The sequence below is a fragment of the Alligator sinensis genome, unplaced genomic scaffold, assembly GCF_000455745.1.
Source record: "Alligator sinensis unplaced genomic scaffold, ASM45574v1 scaffold41_1, whole genome shotgun sequence".
Lineage (NCBI taxonomy): Eukaryota > Metazoa > Chordata > Crocodylia > Alligatoridae > Alligator > Alligator sinensis.
This window is the reverse complement of record NW_005841926.1, coordinates 898,273-905,436: the sequence shown is the minus strand read 5'-3', so window position 1 is coordinate 905,436 and position 7,164 is coordinate 898,273. Positions and strand designations below refer to the sequence as shown.

At 38.0% G+C, this 7,164-nt stretch overlaps 1 long non-coding RNA gene across 2 annotated transcripts in view; it reads left to right on the top strand.

The window, feature by feature from the left end:
- Positions 1 to 7,164, top strand: part of LOC112549533 — a 209,648-nt gene that overhangs the window by 153,002 nt on the left and 49,482 nt on the right. For both annotated transcript variants that reach the window (XR_003092980.1, XR_003092979.1), the window contains exon 3: positions 6,558 to 6,595. This is a non-coding gene — a long non-coding RNA (uncharacterized LOC112549533). The remainder of the gene's footprint in view (positions 1 to 6,557; positions 6,596 to 7,164) is intronic.

Genomic DNA, 7,164 nt, shown 5'->3' with positions numbered 1-7,164 from the left:
TCCATCACTATCTAGGCGACGTAAGTAAACAAACTCCTGTAACCTACACGCGTCTGTGCCTGGTTAATTCCACTCCATCCATCACTACCCGACTGCCGAGCTCTAAATCTAAACACTCCGGTGTGTGAGTCAGGCGGCTGCCGGCGGCTGCTCTGATTCATGACAACTATGACAACTTAGTTGTTCTTCAGGCCTCTTTCACACTCACATTCATACCACCCTCCTCTTACCAGGGCCTCACGCACTCCACTCCCTCTCACAGGGTCTCTTTTGCATTGACAATTTGTTCTGCCCTGCTCCCTCTTGGAGTGGCTCCCATAGGGCTTGGGGCTTTATTTAGATCACTCCTCAGGTGGCAACATGCAGTCTGTTGAGCCTCTCATGTTACCTGCACCTGGTTAGTGGCCAGTCGATTCAACACACAAAGGGCTAACTCCACCCTAGCCCCTCACCAGGCTTCTCATATCCAACAACTGGCTTCTCAGGGGGGGTGGCTCATGTGCTGCCCTGGAGGCTGTCCCACACCTCTACTCAGCTCACCCCTGTGGGATGCCCTTTAGGCCGTCCCATAGCCCTACTCAACCCTCATTAGGGCCCTCACTACAACCCCCTCTCTGGGGCTACACATCTATCCCCTCCCTGGAGCCTCTGGGGTCTCATTCCCCTGTGGGGACTGAGGTGGCTGCAGCTGTTCCTGGCCCCACCTGGGGTCTTACACCCCCTGGGATCAGGTAGCCATAGCCATGCCTGACCTCCTTAGTTTTATGGGGGCTAGGGGTTATTGAGGTGCCCCAACCCACCTTTCACCAGGGAGGTGAGTTGTCCTGGTATTTAAGTGGGGTTGCCACACCACTTGCAGACCCCCCAGGCCTACATATCTCAGCAGGATGCAGTTTTAGGTCATACCCAGGACCAAGAGCCCTCTGCTCTTACCTGCCACATATGCTATACAGCAGTTCAGCCAAGCAATGTTGCTGCCAGCAGCAAACTACTGTGTTTATATAGCTGGCCTGTGTTTTAAAATGGCTGCCACAATTAGGCATCCACTAGCTGCCTGACTCAACCCCTAAAGTGGCAGGCACACCCCACTTCTTAGTTAGAAAATGTTTGTGATATATTATTATAAATACCTTTAAAAAAATCTCTTTCTTTTTCATTAATTGGGTAAAAAACGTAAATGAAAAATTTTGGAACCAAAAATGCCCAGTTCATAAAACTTTGAAATGTACCAAACAAATCAGCCTTTTGTTGTGTGTGCATTTTTCAGCTTTTCATACTGCCCTGGACTACTTTGTGTAATATCATAGAATCATAGAAAATTAGGGTTGGAAGGAACCTCAGGGGGTCACTTAATCCAGCACCCTACTCAAAGCAGGGCCATCCCCATCTAGATCATTCCAGCCAGGGCTTTGTTGAGCCAGGCCTTAAAAATCTCCAAGGATTCTACCACCTCTCTAGGTAACCTGTTCTAATACTTCACCACCCTCCTAGTGAGAAAGCTTTTCCTAACATCCAACAAACTTTCCTTCTAATCATAAGAAAGGACTACTCACACAAGTAATCCTTATTTATGCATGTAGTCTTACTGCTAAACTGAAAGTGAGTTACCAAGCTAAGTGGCATAGGATTCAGGATCAAGAACTAAAGACTTCATGTAATCTTTATTAATCATCTCTGTTAGTAACGCTCATAACTGACTTTATCACAGATAGTTTATCTATATTAGTAGCTTAATCATCATTAATAATTAAACACTAGTGGGTCAAATTCAGGCCTTGACTTGACATTTACTCACCTCAGCACCGAGTACAGTCCTGTATCTCTGGAGTTCAGTCTGCAGTTATACTTTTCAAATGCTTTGGATCCTTATAGTAACAACTTACTCAAAGGGTAGATCAGTGACACTAATAGATATTAGACTTGATTAACAAGGGGGGGAAAGATTATACTAGACTTATTTAACAATTGCCCTGTTACAAAGATTTTCCCCCCAACCTTGTTGGCTTCAGAATATATATTTTATTTAACAAGGTATAACTTCTCTAATCAATCAACTATAAACGGTCATGTCTAAATTACATGTAAAAATAACTATGGGATTTCTTATAACAATTATACAGAGACTTTTCATATAAATTAAGTTCAGCTCATTCTGTTAGTCTATAAAATCTCCACAGAAAATTGACCCATTTTCTATAACATTTTCTCCAGGCAGTTTCAAAAAAACATATCTACAGAATATTCATTATAGTGTTCTAAAGAATAGGATGTTGCCAGTGTAGAAAGGCACTAAACAAACAATCATGTATTGCATCAGGTATTGCTGCCAAACAGGCAATAGTGATTATGTTTGCTTGAGGGCAGACTGACAGAGGGGAATTACTAAATTGCTGATGTGGAGACTGTTATCATCAGTTATGGTGGAAACTATCTTGATAAGGAATGAAATAACCTTCTATTGCACTTGATGCAACTCTAATTTTAAATATTGACTGTTAAATAGGAATGCATATTCTGTCTTGGATGTAAACTTTTCATCAGTGAACATTTTATTAAGAGTGATTTGGAGTAGGCACTTGAAGCCACTTCTTTAACATCATATGGTAGTTTCCTAAATACCAGGCATTGTTAATTATCTTCTCTGGGATGGATCTATCCAAGGCTCTCCTGGAATTGTTCTACTTTTCACAAGTAATTTATTGACCAAAGCCTGACTGTAGTCCAGTGGTTAGGTCACTCATCTCAGATGTTGGAGACTTGTATATAGGTCCCTGGAGAAAGACCAGATGGGTGTTCTAATACGTTATAGTTGTTTACCTACCAGATATCTTTTGTGCAGGCTATCATTGACCAAGGTATGCTATGATCACCCTTCTAAGGAAATATCTTGCTGGCACTATAAGCAAAGGAATGACTAGTTTGAGAACCCACCATTGGGGCATCTGGGACTTCACTTTGAGCTAGAATTCAGGAAAGAATATTAGCCATTGTGTGACATAAGCAAATCTATTGGCAGAAGTATAGGTATCTAAGGGATTTAGGTACCTTAAAAGTTGGGTGGCAGCTGAGTAGTGGTCAAATAGTTAATTTAGGTCACTGGAGAGAGTAATGAACATAAGTACTTTTGAGAATCTGATTTTTATTGCCAAAAATAAAAAGTATCCATAATGTTCCTAACCAATTAATATTCCCTGTGAATTCTTGTCATCATCTTATATAAAGGAGGAAGGGAAAAAGGTAATCTTAGATTTTTATCCACTAAGGTACATAAGTATACGTTTGCACTAATTTATTGCCATGTTGGGACAATAAACTGGTCATTATATGTCTTCATATAAAATTTCCTGTCTTCAAGTCCTCATATGAGCTCATTTTTTGACACACACATTTTTTAACTCTGATTATTGACTTGTGAACCACAAAGGAGAGTAAGTATAACCAGATATTTCATTTACAAAGTCTATTTCTCATCAGAATAAGTGTGTATTTTCATTTATCTTTTTAATTGGGTAACTGACCTAGTGAACACAGTAGATATGCTATCTCCTGACTTTATTAAAGGCAGATAACTCTGTCTTACAAGGTATATTCCTAAGTAAGCCAAGGAAACATTGGTTACATGAAATCATCTTAATGTTAATACAACTGATTGAAAAAATACCATTAAAATGTAAGCTATCAATGGTTGACTATCAAACTGGGAGGTCATTTCAAGTATGCTCCCATCAAGGTCTATCCAAATCAATATTTTCATTACAACTGGGATAATGGAGTAGAAAATACACTTCTAACATTTGCAGATCACAGCATACTGGGAGGAGTTATAAGCATTTTGAAAGACAAGATCAGAATTCAAAATGGTGTAGACAGGTTGGAGATGGTCTGAAATCAGCTAAATGAAACTCAATAAAGACAAGTACAAAGAGAAATTATTAGGAAGGTGAATCCCAATTCACAAATACAAACTAAGTTAATGTGGAACAACTTAACCATTTGTGGCAGAAAGGATCTGGAAGCCATAGTGGGATTTTTTTTTTTTTTTAATTAAAAAAAAATGTTTGTGGGGTTTATTTTTTTTCCAGAAAAAGGCAAATCTTACTTTTGTTGGTATCAACAGAGTGTTGTATTTAAGACATGGAAGGTAATAAATCTTCTCTATTTGGCACTGGTAAAGCCATTGCCAGAGCAATGTATGCTGCCTCTCTCAGTTTTGGATACCACACATTAAGAAAGATATAGACTAATGGGAGAAAGACCAACAGAATATAGCTAGTTCTGAAATCATGACCTAGGAGGAAAGGTAACAGGAACTGGGTATTTTCACTTGTCTTAACAAGAACACTGATCAATTGTCTACCATAGCCAGTAGGGAATGCATAAAAAGAGATCACAGAAATAAGAAAAATGTAGGCTGCACAGCAAGATGCGGGGAAAATGCTTTCTACCAAAAATGGTATTGCCCTATGAAATCTCTTTTTTTATTTATTTTTTTCCAAAACAGGTTGGACCAATATCTGCTGGGAATGGGCCTGCTGTGTTTGATTCTGCTTTAATGCAGATGACTGTACAAAATGATTCCTGGAAATCCTTTCCAGACCTACATTTCTATGATTCTGTATTTGCTAAGATTCAGATGGGATGCACCTTAAAAGTATATATTCTGAGCTGGGGATTTTGTTTTACTGTTTTGTTTTTAGTTGTGTTCTTCCCACAATAGTGGACAACTTGTATATCCTGTCTATATCCTAAATGCCCCAGAAGTACATAATAAATATTCCAGTGCACAGGTATGTGCAAGGGTAATGAAGTATTCTTCTTTAAGCTATAACATATCCTTTCTAATTTAGGGAAGTAATATCAAGTAATCTATGGCCCAAAAGCAGTTAAAACAGGAAAAAAATCCTCATTGACAGTAGATTGCAGAAGACAGGATTTTCACTTAAAAAATACTATTCTGAATTATTATCTCTTTTTTTCAAATTGATTTTTAGGAAACTTATCTATATATTCCTAGAGAAAGATTTAAGGAGGATGCAGATTTAATTATTGACTTTTTCTCCTGGTTGACTTTTTTCCTGTTTTACTAGCAAAGATTCTACTGAGGTGCCCATCCTTTCTTAAACCTATATCTAATTCCATATGAAGTAGGGAGCAAAAAGTCAGGCCTTGACAGAAGGTGAATAACTTCAATTGGTCTCTTAGAGAACCATCAACAAAATTAACCACCTTACTTTCCTTGCCTTGGGGCATCTGCATCTCAGTTTTATAATAAACAAGCATCAGCAACATACATTCATAAAATGACTTAAAATTTATTTATAGATACAGGAAAAACTGGACTTCTGTTTTTTATTTGTGTTTACCCCACTGAAGAAAATTACTGTTCACTCACCTGGAAAGAGAATATTCTTGAGCATGGCTCCATACTGAGGGAAGACATGGATAGGATTTCAGTGGCAATGCTCAAGAAGTTCTTGACTTTCATTTAAAAAAAATGCAACTACCAAATGAAATGGGTGGCTTTCATCTTCCAAACTTTCAACAATAGCATGATGCCTTCTTAGTAAATCAGGCTGTGTACTGGATGACAGATATAACTGATAACTCTTGTATAGATGGAAACTGAATGGAGAAACATAGAGTCTGTATGGGGAAACATGCTTCCCCTTCATTATCAACCATCATAAGCTCTATTTTTAACTATCTTTCTAACTTTCTAATGCTTATAATTTTTGCTGCCTGAGAGACTTGGAAAATCTTAGCACTTACTGAAGTTCCCTTTGTTTTATCATAAGCAGGGATCCTGGTTTTCTCTAATAAAAAAAAATCCCCAATTTTCGGATATAAAAAAGTAACCCAAAATCTACATTTTTCTGTGATTAAAATGAAACTCAGTATTATATGGATAGATATATAGTGGTATTCCATTTTGATGATGGAAACATGGATTTTGGGTTACTTCTTTTAATCTGAAAATTGGGGATTTGTTTTTAATCAGAGAAAACTAGGATACCTGATGATCATAACCCTTCTTCACGTTCTGCTTTATATGTTAGGAGGATCAATATGGTGTCCAGTAACCGCTCTAACTTCAATACATTTGATAGAGATACTCTTTTTATTTTAGCCACGCATTACCAACTGTTTCCACAGAACATGTTTCTTTGAAGTGCTTCTCCCCCAGACTTACTGTGTCTGGGAAACAATTTTACTTAGCGGTTCAAGGCCTGATATCACTGGTGACAATCTTTCTGGTTGTATACTGAACATAAACTGTTTTAAATGTTTTAAATCCCCACAAAATGCTTTACGTAAATTATTCATTTATTTTTATAGATTTTTAGAACAGCATCACAACTATATCATAAATGGAAATGTATTCATAATGTTAAAAAAGTAAAAAATCAACACAAGTACTTAATTTAGTTAATTCAAGTAGTTAAATTAACAGAAATCTGTACCTTTTACATAAAAGCCAGGCCAGGAAATGGAAAGCTGGATGATTTCCACATCTATGGCTCTCTAAATAACAATTTCTTTGTTATTCCCATTTGCAGGCCAAAGAGATGAACTGTCCCTATCCAGTCAGATTGAGGTTGGTAAATTCTTTATTCCTTAAACCAGTTCTGGAGTACAGGTGGTATATCTTATCTCCTTCTTACATTTGGAACATTCAAGAGTGATTACGAGGGGAGGATCACAGATAGTTCTGTAGTAAAAATATATACAGCTCAGTGCCAGGGCTTCAGTAACCAGCTATTGAAATTCCCCATGGCAGCACCCACTCCCTTTCCTCAGTGTTTTTCCTCTGTTCCCCAGGCTGTATAAGTCCCCACATAGTGCCATGTAGTAATGGTAGAGAATTCTGGAATCACTTTCTTTGAGCAATAAGCCTTATTAGGAAAAAAAAGAGAGAGAGAGAGAGAGCATTATTCCTGGAGCACTTCTGTCTAGAGTCTAAATGGCACAAGCCAGTACTATGCAAAACTCAGCAGTAGCAGCATCAGCAACAGTCTATCAATACGAGGATAACAGTCTTCCAGCAAATAGAAATATCACTGTTAATCAATAAGTGACTGAGGAGGTCAATCCAAGAGCCACATGTTCAACTGGAGGCATGACAAAAATTATGGGGATGAAGGAATAGATCCTGGTGAGTTCAGG